We start from the raw sequence: 20441 nt of genomic DNA, 5'->3' as shown, positions 1-20441 counted from the left end.
CGCATTTACAATATTAGTAGGAAGGATTTAAATTTATTTTACTGTTCAATACAATGAATGAACTGAACAGAGCATAAATTTCCACAACCTTATTTTCTTCACACAAACCTGAGGACTTTAACAAATATTAGTTTCCTTTTAGAAAATATGAAATCAATAAAAGCTCACAACATTCCCTGGCCGATTTTAAGTAATGAATTAAAATAATATGTATCGTTCAATATTAAATTTTAAAAATAAACGAATTTAAACATTAAATAGATTTTAATACCAATTAGTCCATCTTTGCTAACGAGGATTTATTTTTGTATAAAGGACGAGAATTCTACAGAAATGGTAATCGCATTAATTAGAGATTGGGGTATTTGTTCGCCTATTGTTATATCTGTTGGAGTGAAAATTGTTCATTGGCTTCTCTGAAAGGTCCGGTTCGATTTAACATATATTTCTATCCTTTGTGTGTGAACATAATATGTAATATTGGATGTATTAAGAACTAGCTGTCCGCCTGCGGCTTTGCCCGTGTTTTGAAGGGAAATATATACATACAGGTAGTAATTTACGCATAGTTCCGGTTCCTGCGGATTTCCGGGATAAAAACTATCATAAAGTATCTTTGTATCTAATTTCACCCAAATTGGTTTACTGGCTTGGCCGGGAAGAAGAAAGAGACCTTGTGATATAGACAGACAGAATTACTTTCTTATTTATAATATTAGTAATAGTAACATTACATATGTTTTATTTTTTTGGTATCAACTTAAGCGAATCGAGTAATTCAATTTGAAGCAATTATATTGATTTGTTGTTGCGTAAAGAAAATTGAGTATAAAAATCGTAAAAAGAAATTTTACGAAGCTGATATAGAATACCACACTTCGCCGTTCTTTGTATTTTTATAGTTATTATTTTAATACTTATAGTTTGATATGGGTATATTTCATTGTTATCTTAGTGATATTATTTGATTGGGTACATGATCCTGTCTTATAAATGTTTGTTCACTTATAACTATTTGATCTTTTGGCGCGGTCATAAAGGAGGATTTAGAAACATTAATTTTCATAATATTCTGTATAGTGTTGTATTACACATTCAAAATGACCAAGGGATTACAATGACCCTCAAACCTTTAGGTATTATAATTTACTAGTTGTAGCCCGTGGCGTAACTCGCTAGGTACCCGTAAAAATAGCCTATAGGTATGCTAATACAGACTGTACTGTATCTCTGTACCAAATTACATACAAATACGATAAGATTTTTCGCATGTAAGAGTAACAAACATCTACTTACAAACTTTCGAGTTTATAATATTAGTATGTACACGAAATATACGAAATGACTGGAGCGGGTTAAGTCGACTTTACCTAACTACCGAAAGATACCGCGATTGATAAACTTGCACATTATGACCATATATTACTTAAATTATCCCGTAACTTGCGGGCCTGGAGGACCCTCGTGGGTGTTAAGGTCCCAATGACCCTTCAAATGTGTTTAGGACACAGTAACTTAGATGTCAATGGTGATTCTGGATTAGAAATCTCGTTGTTGGGAATTTGCTGGGGAAATGAGATCAGGATATTGTATTGTAGGTTTATCAATTTTAACGTAACATTTTGAGGATTTATATACCTCAGATGCCTGTGGTACTCAAGGTTCACGTGCATGTCGAATGGAGAAAGAATTTTTGAAAGCGGTTCCCGAGATTGGTTCGTTAAAACAAATAAACTCTTACTTTATAATACCAGTAAAGGGTTAAAGATTACCGCTTAAGCATTATATAGCTAGTGTTCCAGGATGCCTTTTTCCAGCACCTGATTATAAAAATGTACATTACATTTGAAGTATGGTATTCAATTTTGCCTGCGGCTTCTACCGTATAGGCAAACGAGATACCACCGGGAATGAGATGTTTCACAGCTGTAAAAAGTATATGCAAGGTTGTTGCCTACAAATACCTGAATTCGAAATAAATTAGACATCAAGATATATACCTATTCACACTAAACCCTTCGCTAATCCCCTGATGTAGGCAAACAACACCTGTATTTAAGTGCGTTATTAAAATTTCACATCACACCCGGGCCGAGGTTGATATTAACCCCTTGCTACCTCTCGAGTATCATTTAACGGTATTGTCAGTAAAATATCTTAAGGAACTTTGGTGTTTATAGGATTTTAGTATCTAAATACACGACCATAAAGTATGGAATCAAATATAATAGTATCGATGTAAGATGTAAGATGGGGAAAGAATCGTTCCGGTTTAGGTTTTGTTGAAGGCGAAGAAAAAAAAAACATTTACAATTTATTGTTATATAAAGGTTTCAGAGATTAGTCGGAACAAACAATTGTAAAAGAAAAATTGATAAGTACTATGTATAACATAATATGTGTATTTCGATATTACAAACAGACACTCTAATTTTATTTATTTCTATAAACGATTAAACGAACTGCCAAGGCATAAAGCATAACATTTAATTCAATAACACTATTTAACTTAATTTAATCTACTGAACTCAAAGTTATCACTTAACATTAAAAGCTTGTGCATCAATAACTGAATAAAGTTTATCGCAAACTTCGCTAACCTGAACTCCGATGATCTCAACCCCAGGGAAGTGAAAATTGAAAGTCTGCGAAGTTGAATGCATCTGAACGAATCCCTCCCGGTTTGACTATCTCACCGACTCGAGAACTTATTTCGTGGGACGCACGTAAATATATCCGTATGCAATGTGCATTTGTTTATATTGAGCGAACTGGAAAGTTATATTAAAATGTTCGCTCGCTTCGCTTGGGTTTAAGTAAAGTTTATATAGGAAGGAAGGAGCGGAATGATATAGACGATCGGTGTATGCAATATTAAATAAGTATTTTTGCAATTATTGATTGTAGAATAGATTTAATATTTCTAAAACTTCCTTTGAAATTGTATTTATTGGCACATTAGCTATAGTTTTAAATGGAACTAGTAAATAATAAAATAAGTAACAGTTCACATGAAAAATAACTTCATAATTTCATATCCACGCGGATTAAGTAGACCCTTCCTTTTCCTTTACCCCTTAAAAGCGGTCAGCACATTCGCATAGGCACTGCCTCTACGAATGTTTATGGGCGGTAGTGATCACTTACCATCAGGCGAACCAACAGCTCCATTGCTGACGATGACATAAAACAGACGCTCCTCTTAATGGAAAGCAATTGCGCCGCACATAGAGTTCCCTAACATAACGTGGCAAGGGTGTTGCCTTCTAGAAATGACAAGGACACGAAATAAAGGGGGTCAAAGAAGGGAGAACGTATTTAAATATAATCGTTTCTTATTTGTATATTTCATAATTATAGGAAATAATGTGATTAGAAATCACATATACGTCAAAGCAGTTACTAGAAAAGAAAACGAGACATAATATGGTTCACTCAGCATAGAGGTAAGTACATACATGAAACAGTGCATATATACATTTCGTCTATCAGAGACAATTTAGTTCGGGCCGCGGAACAAAATGTGTTACGTTCAAACGTGTGGATACCCAGTAGCTTTTCACACTCCAGTGGTATAAAAGTGATTGATTTTGAATTGCGCTTGAATAGTAGTAACAAATGGTTGGCTATTTGGCAGAGGCTTTTTACCTAAGCTAGTGTCACTAATGTGGATGAAAATGTATTGTTTTGTTTGTGGAGAAAATACGCATTATTTGTAAGTGATAGGTACTTCACGATTTACGAAACAGAATATGTATATTTGCAGGGTGTACCCTGCCGTAGTAAATAACTGTTTTTAATGTATCACTTTAAATGAATTTATATATTTATTTACGTTTTACGTTAACATTTTAGAAATACTTTAACTTGGCTTAAAAAAATACTGATGTCTCCCATTTTTTGAACCAACTTCAAAAAAGAAGGACCAAATAGGTTAACAATTCGACTGTATTATTTGTATTTGATACCTTATAACTTTTTCCTGGAGAAACGCTTTATGGTTCTTTTTTATTTGAAAGCTAATTTTCGATTTGGTTTGAACGAAATCTTTCCGGTTTTAGAAATAAATCAGAAGTGAAAAATTCCATTATCCTATCCACAAAATTACACTAAATACCCATTGAAACACATACCAAATTTCGATACCAGGTTACATAAAATTTTTTGCATTTTGAAAAAGCCCAATGGCTATTTTTTCCAGTTAAGACAGCCTTACTGTTTGTTGTATGTGTCCGAGCAAGGTACTAAAATCACATCGTGCTTTCAAACACGCAGTATATCAAGTCAATGGAGCAGAATTGGCAACCAACGCTACATTTGTTGCTTGCCAAGAACATTTGACTTTGATAAAACTTTCATATTACGTACCTCAACGTACTATTTCTGCATAGACGCAGGATTGGTGACATTTTAGAATACTGCATGTGGAATTTGCTATTGGAATGACGAAAACCATGTATTCAGTGAAAAATAATAATAGTTAAAAAAAAACTAAAAAACACGCTTTTTTTATAGAAAACCGAACTAAAAATTATATAAATTAACAAAAATCATATTTTGCAAATTGAAAAATGGAATAATTTTATCAAATTAGTGTATTGTCATCGGTCCTCAATAAATCTACAAAGTTTGAACGAAATCTGGCCGTTTAAAGTGGGTCAAAATCGCGCCCAAAGAAGTCGGTTACAAATAAAAATACAAACAAACATACGAACATACAGGTGAAGCTAATAAAAAGCGTGTAATAAGCCTTTTTGCAATCTTTTGCCCACACTATCCTACTAATACTATAAATGCGAAAGTTTGTAAGGATGTGTGTGTGTGTTTTTGTTGCTCTTTCACGCAAAAACTACTGAACCGATTGCTGGAATAACTTATAGGCAACCGATATTCCTACGGGATACGGACTTACGCGGGTGAAACCGCGGGGCGCAGCTAGTTGATTATAAGGGAAAGGCGATTATGTATAATCATAGAACTGTATTATTTTAACATAAGTGCGCACGTAGTGACGACAAATCTACATTATGCTGTTGGAAACAGTAATTAATCATTAGGTTTACACTAGGCTAGTCTCGCAGTTCAGAATGGTCGAGTATTTACGGACTGTATAGAAACATGTGGATGATAGATGGTTTGGAGTGCCTCTATGGACATTTATATGGAGGAATATTACCTTTAATAGACTGCTGATGTGGTGCCATCAGCGAGTATTTTGGAAAGAAATTGTTAAATCAGAGATATACGGGTTTTTATAATATGATGTAATATTTGTTTTTTTAGTTCACAGTTGGTTCGTTATTACCACATTATGTAGACTATAGTAGTATTGAAATTTAGTAGCATAAAATTTTCTTCTAGTCTATGTCTACATGTTTATTTATGGGCTGAAGATCTAGGCACTATTTTATACACACGTTTGGCTAAGGAATATAACTGATACGATGGTAGTTACCCCCCTGGTGCTAGTCTGCATGCATGTGTGTGTTTCGAATGTGTGTATGTGTAATGAAATTAAACCACAACATAAAACATGAACAATTTATTCCAGCATTCCGAATCAGTAGTAATACAAACTCCTGCCCGGATAACCACCGTAGTATCCGCTGCTATAGTACGGCCGGTACATACCGTAGGAACCGTAACCGTTACCATAACCGTATCCCGGGTATTGACCGTACCCGGAATAGTAGGGCCGGCTGTAGAGGAACGCCTGGGTGCAACCCAGAGCTACCATCAGGCACACGAAGATAAGTAGGGATTTCATCTGAAAGTTGATTTGTGTTAGTAATTTTGTTTGCTTCAAAAGCGGTGAATGCATTCCGACTTTGTTTTCATAACATGCCTAGACGTGACGTTTTTATTAAGAGCCCGGAAATTTTCCAAACAATGCAACGGAATTTTTTAATTTTTTAGTTTTATAGCATTGAAATGCTTTATAAATGTGAAATTTTGAAAGAATAGAAAAATTCCTGCCTCGTGATCAAATTTTTTCTATTCTTTCAAAATTTCTCAATGCCACGGTAATTAATAGATTAAAAATGAAAACTAGTAGTAACAAATATAATATGAATATATAATAATTGAACTGAACAAACGAAAATGAAGTATTTGTTTGTTTGAACGGTCTAATCTCAGGAACTATGTCAGTTTTAAAAATTATTTCTTTGTTGGATATGTATGTTATCCTAGAGCGCTATTGGCAACATATGTACCACGAGTGTAGCCGGAGTGCAAAGCTAGTATACAATCTATTTGAGTCTGGTCTATGGTTAATATTAACGATATCAGCCCAATATGCTTAAATATGAAGAATCGAATATGACAGATATTTTTGGTAAGTATTCCCATTTATTACAAAAAAGTCTATACTTTGAGATAAGATAATTATCAAAAAAAATTAACCACCTTTTAATTATCAAAACTAGACTAAAATTAAATGGGACCACGTGGCAAGAACAAGCTCTCAAATAAAAAAGTATCTTAAAAAGTGGTTCACCCAGTTAAAAACAATTAAATAATGATGAGCAAAAACAAAAATTTTATTCAGTCAATAACCTCCCCCTTTTTTGAAGTCGGTTGAAAAATAAAAGACATCATCAGAGATCTCTCTTAAGCCAAGTAAAAGCATTTTTAAAATGTTACTTTTCACTAAAAATTGTACTCCTTCAATATATCAATAAAAAAAGTTTTATAGTTATATATTAAAAAAAAGTTCTTACCTTGAGACCAGTTTTCTAACAAAAACCAATGTAGTATGTTGAAAAATGAAATAAATTTCCTTATATATAAAATTTACTAATTATTAAATATTTAGTTATCGAAACGAATCGGTTTTTTCATTAAAATACGATCATACAAAACGATTACTAGTAGTTAATAGGTTTAATATTATTTATGACATCATCTATAGTGATAGATTAGTAGTGACTAATACTATAATTAATGTAAAAGTGTCCCTATCTGTCTCTTCTTCACGCCTGAACCACTGAACCGATTTGGATGAAATCTGGTACCAAGGATCATTGGACAAGTTTTATCTTAGAAATCATAAAGGCAAAGGCAGGACGGATCGCTAGTGTTTGATATTTAGATAATTGAATAACGATTATTATTTAACAAAAACACGTATTTATATGAATTGTTAATTGCCAACTCCGATGGTTTTGGGAATACCCGTTTAAAGTAGAATACAGTGAATTATTAAACGATTTCTTAAGAAGTACTCAAATCACTGCCACCAAATTCATCTCAGTTATATATCTTTCGCCATTGCATATTTTCGATAACACTAACATACTTTCAAAAATTAAATGTAATTGAATGCTGTTATCTAAATTAATCAACGGATTGTTTCTACAACAAAAACAATAATAATAAATTCATTGCGCTCAATCTTTAAATACATATCATAATCCTCTTAACGTAAAACGTAATGTAACATAAACAGTAGAGACATGTATCGAAACCTTGTATAAAATATCACAGACATTCCGTCAAATTTCTAGAACGTTCTAGAACGTTCCACAAACTATTGGAAACTTATGCATTTAATCTCAAGGAATACGTTCATACGAGTGCGGAAATGAAATCGCTCCACTGAATACCAAGCAAGGCGTAATGTATTGAACTCTGTGTAAAAACGTCGAGTTTATAGAATATATCAAATGTATTGGAGTTATCTAACGAGTGAATATTTATGACGCGCTCTGGAAGTTTCTTGCTTTTTTATTAATGTATATAAATTTCTTATTAATTGATTTTTTTCTATTCGTATATTTTTACATTCATATTATTACGAGAAATTCTTTCACTTTTGACGATAATATTTTTAAATCATACTCGTGTATGTGAAAAAATTTGTATCAATGTAGGTACAAAAATATCAAACACACATCCATATTTGTTTCCCTTTGGCACGAAAACCACAGAACAGATTTTTATGGTACTTGGCTTATGTACCAGATTAAATCATTCGGTGTCATTTTAGAATTAGGTGTGATACTTCTACCCGAGGAATGTGAGTGACTTTTACCAAAGTTTCCTTAAGAGCAATCTAGTTTTTTTCTACACAATATTTTTTTTTATGTGTTATACATTCAAGTGTCTAAAATACTGTCCATTTGTAAAGCATAATGCATTAAAAATGTACTACACGCCCACAGACCGGCGTGAAATAGTAGCATACTACTGTGTTTTGTTTGGGGGGTGGGCGAACCGGAGCCTTTTTCCTCAGCCTTCTCAGTCGATTCCTTTATTCTCTTCATCAACCCTTTCCTTATCTCTTACCCCTTATAAGCGGACAACACTTGAAGAGGTATTATCTTTGCAAATGTTCATGGGCGGTGGTGATCACTTACCATCAGGCGAACCTCCAGCTCAATTGCCAGCTACAGCATAAAAAAACATTCTTTGAAAGAAACGTTATGAACGCAAGGCCTCTTTGAAAGTCAAAATAGTTGTAAAATTGCATTCAATATAGTTGGAATGGAAGCTGAGTAAAGTGGTACGATGTACAGGAAATAACGCTCTCAACTGAATATCAACTGTTGCAGGCATTGGATTGAAGTGAACCTAATACATTATTCTATACAAGCCTCCCACCCGCAGCTTTCCTCGCATACACTTCACTTTATAACAAGCATTCATCGTACAAGTATGAAAATTCTAGTTCACCACTCAAAGTTTTGGATTCATAGATCTTCGAGGTCATTTTCTGTTAAGCCATTTTTGCTAAGCAAATGTAACATATAGTATTTTCTCGTGGTTGATTTTACGCGAGTATTATACATTTAGAAATTAATTTTTTTTTAACGGATTTTAAACGCGATTTATTCATTATATTATTAACCCAACGATTCGAACACTTTACAGCGAGCGTGGTCACGTGGGAGTCTTCCCGTGACCACGCTCGCTTTAATTTCTAAATGTAACATAGATAAAATACTTTATATACTTATGTTAGCCACTATCGGATACAAAATTTGCGACACAAAGCCTTTTCAGACTTCAAATAGGAGGAGGTTATCAATTAGATGCATTTTTTGGATTTTTTACCTCAGAGCTTTCTGGGAGAAGCGGTTTTGATGGTGGTTTTATTTAAAAAGGTTTCTTCCGTGTGGTTCCATTCAATCAAATATCAAATTTGCTCTAGTTCTGACAGTATGAAGGTTTAGTTTGCGGTTAAAATTAATATCATTTATATTATAACCTATTAAGCTAATTATTCGTTTAACTAAAAAAATATGTTAACGAAATTTCGCTGCAATAATTACCATCGATTATATAATATAAAATAAATAAATTCATGCCACTACACTCTGGATAGAACATGATTAAATAGATATATAATAGATATTTAAATATGTATGTAACATTAATAGAAAAATACAAAAAAATGCTTTTGTTTGTATATTTTCGGAAAAATAAAACAAAACAATATAAACAAAAACATATAACAAATCATTTATTCAACAATAACAAACGTCTGTTGTAATTTTACCAATTTCCCGGATAACCACTATTTCCATTGGGGTATGCATTATAAGGTCGGTTGTACGGGGACCACCCCCCAGGGGAGTACCTCGGGTCGTAAGGTGGTACGATGACTGGGTCATACCGCTTATGGTGGCGATACCGTCTGTACCTTCTGGCTGTGACCAACGCCAATATAAACACAGCGATTGAAAATAATATTATTTTGAGGTTCATCTGAAAAACAATAGGTTTTTAATAATATTCATCCTTAGTAACAGTACATAGTATAAAAAAAGTCGCTTTCTCTGTCCCTATGTCCCTATGTATGCTTAAATGTTTAAAGCTACGCAACGGATTTCGATGGGTCTTTTTAATAAATAGAGTGATACAAGATGAAGGTTTATATATGTATAATATCTGTTAAACTACTCCGAATTTAACGCGTGCGAAGCCGCGGGCGAAAGCTAGTTATAGATAATGCAGAGTTAAAATGGGTGATAGGATGTTGTAGAATTTTGAAATCATCACTGAATAACGTTTACTCCTGTAAATAAATTGCATAGGTCGATTCACTTGAAAATTATATTAGTTTTTAAAATATACCATCCAATGAAACTGGACATAACCGCATAACCGCTTTTTACTAAATTCATGAAGAATTGAATTTTTTGTCTGTCTGTCTATTAGTTCCCGCTAATATCTGAATCGGCAACACCGATTTCAACAGAACATTCACTAGCCGATAGCTCATGTAATAAAGGGAGGAAAAACTATGACAATATAATAACAACAATATACCTTTGTAACAGGATTATCCAATGAATTAAGCATTCCAACGTAATTTATCTCTTTTATATGGACGGAAATTCTAATGGCAGAAAATTAAAAATCTATTAACACTAATATCTTAATCGACTGCGCAATTGTGATGCTGTCAGATATATAACGTGATGACATTAGAAATGAATTATATCGCTTCAGCAGTGATAAGTACTCTTGGCCTAAAATCGACCACAGACAATCAAGATTGGGACGATTTAACTAATCAAGTTTCGAACAATAACTATGTAAAATTTTGTTCGATTTTGTTTCGATTATAGTTTGAGAAAATATAAAGATGCAATGAAACGGTACCCAGAACATATCTGGTCATTAAATTATTTTTCAAAATGAGGAATTGTTATATATAATATGGATGGTTGTATACAATATGGGTGGGATGTTTGATAGCAGGAAAAATTACCCCACCACAATGGTTGGTGCATTCTTTCTGATTGACTGTTTGTATGTGCGTCAATCATGTAAATTCTACTGGACAGATTTTGAAAAAATTTGATACGGTGATAGTCTGATATAACGTTCAAATAATCTGCATTTTATTTAAAAAAAACAACAATTTTTGGGTGTAGCTACCATACATTTCACAGGGGTTTAAAAATACGAATATTAAGATGTTTTTGAAAATTATATAGAGATTTCTTAAGAAAAACATGTCGTACCGAATGCTTTTGTAGTCCAACGCGGAAAGCTTGAAACAACTTTCAGACTTGGACTACAAAAATACGAGTGTACCAAATTGTACAAAAATCACTACTCACTTCGATAAGACCGACTGTCGTATGTTTAATTTTTAGTTTTATAGCATTGAAATGCTTTATAAATGAGAAATTTTGAAAGAATAGAAAAAAAATGTCGTATGTTTGTCAATACATTAAATGTCAATTAGCAATAATGAATACTTAATAGTTTTGTCTTTTTCGCTGTTCGTAGAGGTCGTCAATTATTATTTATAATCGTATATTACGGTCGGTATTTGTTGTCAGTTTATAAAAATTAAATATTTATATAAGATCCATAGCACAAAACCAGAACGTAGCAGTTAAATTTTAGCTTTAAGATAAAATCATCTTTAGATTCATCTACGTAATGCCGATTTTCTTATAACTCTTTAAGTATTATAGTAGCTACGTTAACATTATTCAATTTGAATTAATTCACTCATTAGCTAAAACCACAATTTAGCAAATTAGACCGATGCATATTAATTAGTATTTTCCTATTAAACACGCGAACGAAAATTATTTTCCATTCATTTGCAATTGCATAGGAAATGATTAGTGTTATTGTTTTTAATAATTAAAACGGTTAAAACGTTATTGTATTGCTTTTAATTTGGATAATTATGAAATTGTAGTTTAACTGCATTGTTACGATTACATTAAGTGCATTTGAAGTGCAGTTATTAGATTGTTTTAATAGTATTCACAATCATTTTTTTCACAGAATCTGAGTGCGAAAAACGGTATTATTATATATTACCATAGATAACTAATACATTGATTAAATACTATTATTTTTTAAGAGCGAGAATTAGTGCATGATTTCACTGTCCTTTTATTCATGTTGTCATATTTTGTGTTTCCGATTAATTATATATTATTTAAGGCTATTTCCAAATAAACTGTGAACATACTGACAAAAATCAATAATGTATTATTACAGATGAAGTTTGCAATAATTGTCGCGTGCTTTGCGGTAGCGGCTGCGGATTGGGAATGGGACCCATCTGAGCAATACCGGTCCATTTATGTCGATCCCACGTCGCCTGGACGAGGCTTTTTGCATCAGCTCTTTTATCATAGGCCGATTTATAACTATTTTGTTCCACAGAGACCGGTTCATTATCCTAATATTGTATATCCTATTAATGCTTTTAAAGTTGGTTCGCCATTATTAGAGGTGTATAGACGGCGAGTATCTCGTGGTGGTTGGAAAACACTTTTGAATAAATAAAATTACAAATAGTTTACTTCCTGTTCTAGCATTCAAATAACAAAATTACAGTATGTTTATTAATTTATTTAATGAGAAGAATTGTATTTTTTAACCACCAATCAATGTAGTAAAATTAAACCTTATGGTTTGATTTTACTCATGTTATTGTTTTACATATATTGTTATTATTAGATACTAGTAAATTTTAATAAAATGGTGCATAAAATATTTTGCTTGTTTATTTTGTCGGATTGTTAACTCGATAAAGTTTATAACTGAATAATGTGTTGTTTTAAATATTGTACTTGTATTATTCTTCGTTAATATTAGTTCATAGATAATTAATAATAATTTTAATAACCATCAATGGTTACATAACCCAACCCATCTATGTTTAAATAAAAACATATTTTTATTATTTATTTTACTTGAATAATCAACACTTGTTTTCATTACACACTATATACAAAAAAAAATAGTTTATAAGCTATTGCAATACTTTTTTTGATAGCGAAGCAAAAGCGCAAACACATACATACATGAGAAATAAAAAAACAAGTAATATTACATTATTTATTCAAACTACAATTAATTTGCTAATATAAAATGCTAGATGGTGACTTGGATAAACTATTAAATACATTTTGCCTGACTGGATACAAAGGTTGTGTCCACCCACGTTGTATCGGGATACGGGAAGGTATTTTGTCAAGATTTAAGTTTTGGAATGACTTTTGGAACACATTTTGTAATGAGTTTTGGTATACATTTTGGAATGGGTTGCGGTATGGACTTTGTGAGGGACTGCGGTATAAACTTTGTAACGGGTTACGGTATACGTTTTGAAATACGTTGCGGGTTGCATTTTGGATTTGATTATGGTATAAATTTTGAAATGGGTTTGGGTTTTCAATTTGGAAGTGGTCACGGTATAAGGTTTGTAATGGTTCGCGGTTTACAATTTGGAGTGGATTGCGATAAATACTTTCAATTGGATTTCGATATAGACTTTGAAGCGGGTTTTGTATTCTAGCTTGGAAGGGGTTGCGGTATGAACTTTGTAAAGGGCTATGGTATGAGCCTTGTAAAGGATTTTGGTATATGATTTGGAATGGGTTGCGATTTAAATTTTGGATTGGTTTGGGGTACAAACTTTGTAGTGGGATTGGGTTTTCAATTTGGAATGGGCTGCGGTATAAACTTTGTAATGGATTGCGGTTTACAATTTGGAATGGACTACGGTATAAATTTTGTAAGGGGTTTCTGACGTCAACCTGGAATGGGTGTTGGTACACATTTTGGATTGGACGATAAAAGCTTTGCATTGGATTTTGGTAAACTCTTCCAACTGCGCTGCGGTACAAATTCGGATATAAGTGCGAAATTGCAAACGGGTTTGACTTCTGAATCAAATTTTCGTAAGATTTTTCAAATATGCCTGGATACAGAGTTGCTATGGATGGGTGTGAGCTCTGGAAGGAATTTCTGTAGAAATATGAGTTGTGGTTTTCATTTGAGTACGAAAACGGGAAAGCGTTCTCGTGTATTTTTGGGATTGATAATAATGGGTTTTCGTGCGGTATATTGTTTAAGCGGTATCGCTGCAAGTCAGGCCAGACACTTGGATGAGCAGGTTTGTTATATTGGAGCTGATGGTTTTGATGGTATGGATCCCATTGATTCCATAATTGTTCAGTGACCACCGATGAAAGACAAACAGCAAAGCATAAGAGTAGAAGCTTCATCTGTAAAACAAATACAGTTATTAATAATCAGCATTTAGCATCAATAAAGAAAAATATTTTCTGAGATATCTTATTTCATTATTGAACAAATTAAGTCATTATTTTGTAATATCAACCACAGACCTCAGGCATGGAAGTTTAAGTGATATTACATACAGATTATTCAATAATAGACGTACATTTAAAATTAATTATAAAGCAACAAAATTTATCTTAATAAATTGGTGTAGTATCTTTTTGTGTACAGTTATATTACATTGTTAGTTTAAAAAAGCCTACAAGAAAGAAAAATATATCCAAAAAATATCATATAGGCGGATATAAGATTAACTCAAAGTATTACTTCAGGGCTATATCTTAAGGGTATACAAGGGTATATAGTTTTTACAAGCCTCTTCGAGAGGAGTCCTCAGGGTTGAGATGGTATTCATTTAATTAAGCCGACAACCCTCACAACTCTTGAGAAATTTCGATACGCGCCATTTTAATTGGAAAATCAAAATTTTCTTACTAACACAATATAACTAACTTAATACTGTAAGATATTAAAAAAGTTACTCAGAAGAAATTTAACAGAGAAGAGACTATGATTTCATACACACTTGAATTAAAATCACTTATTTTTGTATGAAGGACGCTTAATAGCGTTTAATTTAATATTAAAAAATTCGAACTGTATAATAAAATTAAAAAAAAAATATTAATTAACTGCTGACTGATTGTTTTCTCAATTTCTTTATATGTATCAAAATAATTTTAATTTCACACATTTTTCATTAATGCCTGCAACTAATCAACTTTGACTAAGACATTTTGCTCAAGAATTGAATGGATGAAGCCATTCTTATGGAAAGTGTATTTTAAAAATTCTACTAAATATAAATTCAATATTAAACTTACCTTCAGCGCTGATTTGTGAATGTTTAGCTTCTGATCACAACCATTTCTTTCCAGCTCTTTTTATATTAAAATATCAGTTCAAATTAAACTGTGGTTAAAAATAACATTTGATAACAAATTTCCTTATCGATCTTATCAAGATCGTGATTTTATCTGTCTATTAAGATGATTTTTATCTAGGCAAATGACCGAATTGTTATTAAATTAGAAAACAATTTTACTTCGTTTTCATAGTTATCTTATAAACTAACCAAATTCTTCAGAATGCTTACGTGTCCATTTTTTAACGTCAAATGTAGCATACATATATATCTCATTGTCGTCGTCGTCGTCGTCATCAGCCCATATATGTTCCCACTGCTGGGACACAGGCCTCCTATGAGGGTTCAGGCCATAATCCACCACGCTGGCCAAGTGCGGGTTGGCAGATGTCACATGTCGTCGAACTTTTTGATTCTTGGACATGCCGGTTTCCTCACGATGTTTTCCTTCACCGTTTTAAGCAGTGGTCATGCTATCCACATGTGCAGATAAATTGAAAAATCAATTTATTTCCTGCACGCTCGCCCGGTCTCGAACCCCGACTTATCGATTTTGAAGTCCGAGGTTCTCACCACTGAGCCACCACTGCTTTTTTTTTATCTCATTGTAATAAGTATTAATTTCGCGAGGCAAAGTTAAAAGGAATTAAGCATGGCTTCCTTCATAAATAATGCAGAATTAAATTCAAAATTCGAGTGGATAAAGATTATCGTTTTTACTGTAAAATTATTCATTGTGTAACTAAGTTAAGTGTTCAATAATTAAATCATTATTTAATCTAATTGAATAAATAAAATGAGTGCAGTAAATGACATATCCTTTACCAAATATTAGTCAATCTCTATTCAAAATTTCACCAAATTCCAGCGAATTCAGGCGCCACAGCGTAAACAGACAGACGGAAAAAGTTGCCTAAACTTTAATAATGTATAAATTTATACCAGAACTTACTTACCTTAATGATATCTATACATATACCTACGAGGATATCTGACCTAACCTACAAATTGGAGACCTATATACGCGAAGTAATCAGGAGTAGCCTCTTAAACAAAACATACGAGGCAATACCTCTGGTTCAGTCGAGTAATTACGGAAATAAATCCAGTTTAATTTAGCACAAGAAAACGATCAAGTTTAAAAAAGTAATTAAGGAAACTTTTTTATTTGTTTAATTAGAATTCTATTAGAATATACACACTTAAAGTTCAAGTTTTTAATTAACAAACTTATTTGTTTTATTGCAATGTTGGATTAATACAATTTAAGGACATAATATAATCACACTCATCATCATCACCATCATCAGCCCATATATGATCCCACATGCTGGGACACAGGCCTCCTATGAGGGTTCAGGCCCACTATCATACTTCAAACTAATATTGTAAATATGAAAGTTTGTTTGTTTGGATGTTTGTAAGTCAATCATACTGAAACTACTAAACACGTGATAAAATTTGGTATACAGACAAGGTGTGAGCTGACTTGGGATACTTTTTATACCGATTAAATGCTCCCTTTGGACAAAACGGAAATTTTGATATCCGCGGGAAAAGCATTAGGAGGAAGTTAGTAATATAATAAGCTCATCTCGTCGCTTCATAATTCCATAATAATCCATTATATCTACGCATTAAATGAAAACATTGTAATTTTTACTGCTTTCTTGATAGAAACGAACACCTATGTGAAACTTGCCGTAATTTATTAATGTATGAAATTCTATATGTTTTTATTAATCAGATGTATAAACTAAAATAATTAATTAATCACGTAATTTACGAATTAGATAACTACGAGTATTTAGTGGTGAAATTATTTTCGAAATCATTCTATAATAATAAAACATTATCAAACATTGCATTTCCGTTATTTTGTATAAAGCACCCATTTATAATTGTTTTTAAGTCTAACGATACAGATATATATTATTCGTAAGAGATATTTTTAATACTAATAATTCGAGTGTCATGATAAGAAAAGATCTTCTCCAAAAAAATTCTGCAGTCTTGGCGCCAAAACACACGGCAGTCTGGCACCAGTCATATTATCGTATATTTTGTAACAATTTACACAGAAAGTATTGCCAATTTCGCACCTCCCAGTTTTTGGGGAAAATGGCCATAAAACAAATGAAATGTCCCGCCGTTCCCCACAAAAGAGATTCAATTCCCCCAGGAATGGCACTTCGCTGGGTTTCTAAGGAAATATAATGTAAATAAAAAAGTTTCGAGCAATATTTTTGCAGAGGCTCCCTGTTGAGTGTTGTCGCTAAATTAGTGTTAAATATGATGGAACGCCGGTTTATATGGAAGTTTTTATTTACTCGAGAAAAGTACAGTCACTCAAATATACTACGTTTATTCCGACGAACATAACAATAAAGCGACTATTAGGGAAATAATATTACTATAAAAACTGCCTTATTATCAGCAGATTCTACATTTTTGAGCAGATTGATCTGTTGGATGTAACTACTAGGATATATCTCTACCAGGTCTGTATCGCAGTTTTCGAATACACTATTTAATTGGTGTGCGACATTTTATGTGTTTCACGGTATAAGCTTAATTAATGAATTCAAAAACGCCTTCAATATTATTATAAGAACATCTGACATACAAAATCCAGATCAAGAGATTACAAATTTGCACCCGTTCATACTTATAGTAATTTAATAATTTAATAATCATTCATCATCATCAGCCCATACATGTTCCCACTGCTGGGACACAGGCCTCCTATGAGGGTTCAGGCCATTTTTATAAAAAAAAATATTTATTTATTTTCTAATCACAAATGATTATCTGTACAATATATTGTTAAATCTATTGCTTATTACTATCATTTGTGAGAGACTGGTGCCCGAGGTAAGCATGAAATACTTGTGTTACGGGTCACCAGGCCACCAAGAATTTACAGTTACATTTATAAGATAAACAATGAACATTATGGACATTACTGAAATCATGAGAATTTTTTGAAAAATACATTATATCTGAGTGAATGAATAATGTTGATTGTTATAGTAAAATGTGTGTATGTGTGTGGATTTGTGTGGATGTGTGTGTGTTTGTAGGTGGGTGAGAATGTGCTGGTGTGTGGGTGTGTAATACATCTCCTGCGCAATAGACGAGTCTTAATCGAGAATAGCCTACATCCGATAAATTTGGAATAATATTATTTTTGTTCATGAAATTCCAAAAGAACTCAGGAAATCGAAATGATCCCCAGCTTTAATGGAACACAAACTAAGTTTTCGGACCGGTAGGACGGACGCAATGCAATTACGTTTATGATTGTTCCAGCTACGTGAAATGTGGAGTAATCTAGGGAAACAAACTCAACTGTACTCCGTGATGAGGCATTTCGATTCTCCTGTCTTTTTCGACTTTGCTAAATGACCCAGTCAACAATGGTTACGTATCAAACTTGTTAGCCGAAAAGGGGTAAAATTGGATGTTAATAAGTATGGTGAAAGAAAATATATTGTGTATTATTTCATCATAGAGCCTTAAAAGATAATTTGTCTCACGAATCAATGCTTATTGTTCATTACATCATTTTGCAACGTATAAATTTAATGATCAAAAATCATACATTTTATTAGCAAGAGTGGACATGAAGAAACGAAAAAATAAAACATCTAGCATTTTCGGCGTAAAACATTTCATCATATCCTCGTGAAACTGAAACTAAATCTACAACTAAATGCATAGCATAACGGATTACAAAACGAATTCACAAAATTGCTACGTTTTTAAATTAAGCCGGTAAAATCTGTGTACGGATTAAACCATTTTGACTTTTTCTATTTTTACATTTTTGCATTTATCTTATTTTGTTTTATCATGAAACTGATAATTTGACTATGAATTATGTTATAAATTCATAAAACATTCCTTGAATAAATAAACTTTTGTCGAGGTGAAGAAGTTACGGATTCTAGGGAGAATATTCTAATCTATTGGACGTTGGTATTGCGTAAAGCTATTCAGTATTTCTCCGTGGTTTCCGATTAACATGCCAGCAGAGTTTCAGAATTGAAGAAATCGAATGAAAAGGGTAGCGGTTGCGTAGCCTATTGTGTTATGCCTGTTATAAGAAATCTTAAATTTATTTGATCAGGGAAGTTGGGAATATCGCCTGATTCTAATTCATAATGAATTGAATTGCATAGTGAACATATATCTACTTCCTGATAGTTTTTACTAGCTGTGCCCCGCGGTTTCTCCCACGTAAGTTCGTATCCCGTAGGAATATCGGGATAAAAAGTTGCCTATATGTTATTCCAGTTATCCAGCTATCTACGTACTAACTTTCAATACAATCGGTTCAGCAGTTTTTGTGTGAAAGAGCAACAAACACACACACATCCTTACAAACCTTCGCATTTATAATATTAGTAGGAAGGACTAGTAGGATTAGTAGGATAGGATGTTATAGCGGGCAACTGCGTTGATGGTTTGGCTGATAGTAAGAGATCACAACCGCCCATGAACATTTGCTGAGGTAGGGCCGCTGCAAATGCGATGTCCGCTTTTAACGGGTCAGAGATAATTGATGAAAGGAATAAAGGAACTGAGAAGGGCGAGAAAAAGAATACGGCATTACTGCTTCTTACCGAAGCGTACATGACTCCCAAGCTCCAAACTATTTCCCGCCTTACTGATAACAAACTGACAAAACACATGTGACCTTTGTACCTTCATAAGCGCAGAGGATACGTCACGCTAGCCTTATAGCGTGTAAGTAACGTTCATTACCTCCCCATATCTATCAATTACGATCGCGTGTTTGTTATTCATCACGCGTTTGACAGACTTACAACGTCACTGAAACAATAATAAGCAGTAATGGAGCAGAAAAACTGGTGTCCCTTGCAAGTTTGGCTTTGCTGATATGATTAGAAGTCGATTATTACATTGTTTTGACGGATAGATTGTGTAATGGGATGTTCTTTAGTATGAGTAATTTATTGTGTCTTTCAAATGTTTCTTTTTTTTTTTAATTTTTAGTTTTATAGCATTGAAATGCTTTATAAATGAGAAATTTTGAAAGAATAGAAAAAATTTTAATATTTTTGAAAGAATGGGATCACGGGTGGCCGAGAGGGTAGGCGTTGCTACGGTTAGGCAAGATACGCGTGTTTCTTTTTTTCTTATTATACGAGTTTAGAAATTATAGACTTTAAAAAACAACTTTAACAAGACAAAAAATGTTGTTTTTTGTATGACCTTCAAGATATGTAACAACTCAGTCTCCCCGTGACCACCCTTGCTGTAAAGTGTTCGAAACGTCGGGTCAATAATATAATGAATCGCGTTTAAAATCCGTTAAGAAGTCGTTAATTTCTAAAGTTGTGATGCTCGCGTAAAATCAAACACAAGAAAATATTATTATACGAGTGTTAATCATGACATTATGTTTCGCAGCTTCATTCTTTGCGATTTATCTTAACGTGATGTAGTAGCGTATCTAGCTTGGGCCTTGCACGGT

The 20441-nt window shown here is 32.9% G+C and overlaps 1 protein-coding gene across 4 annotated transcripts in view; it reads right to left on the bottom strand.

Moving 5' to 3' along the window:
• LOC119833867 overlaps positions 1–20441 on the bottom strand; it is a 166689-nt gene that overhangs the window by 32658 nt on the left and 113590 nt on the right. The window lies entirely within an intron of this gene.

The sequence above is a fragment of the Zerene cesonia genome, chromosome 18, assembly GCF_012273895.1.
Source record: "Zerene cesonia ecotype Mississippi chromosome 18, Zerene_cesonia_1.1, whole genome shotgun sequence".
NCBI lineage: Eukaryota > Metazoa > Arthropoda > Insecta > Lepidoptera > Pieridae > Zerene > Zerene cesonia.
Note: the sequence above shows the minus strand (reverse complement) of the source record. Positions and strands in the feature narration are given on the sequence as shown.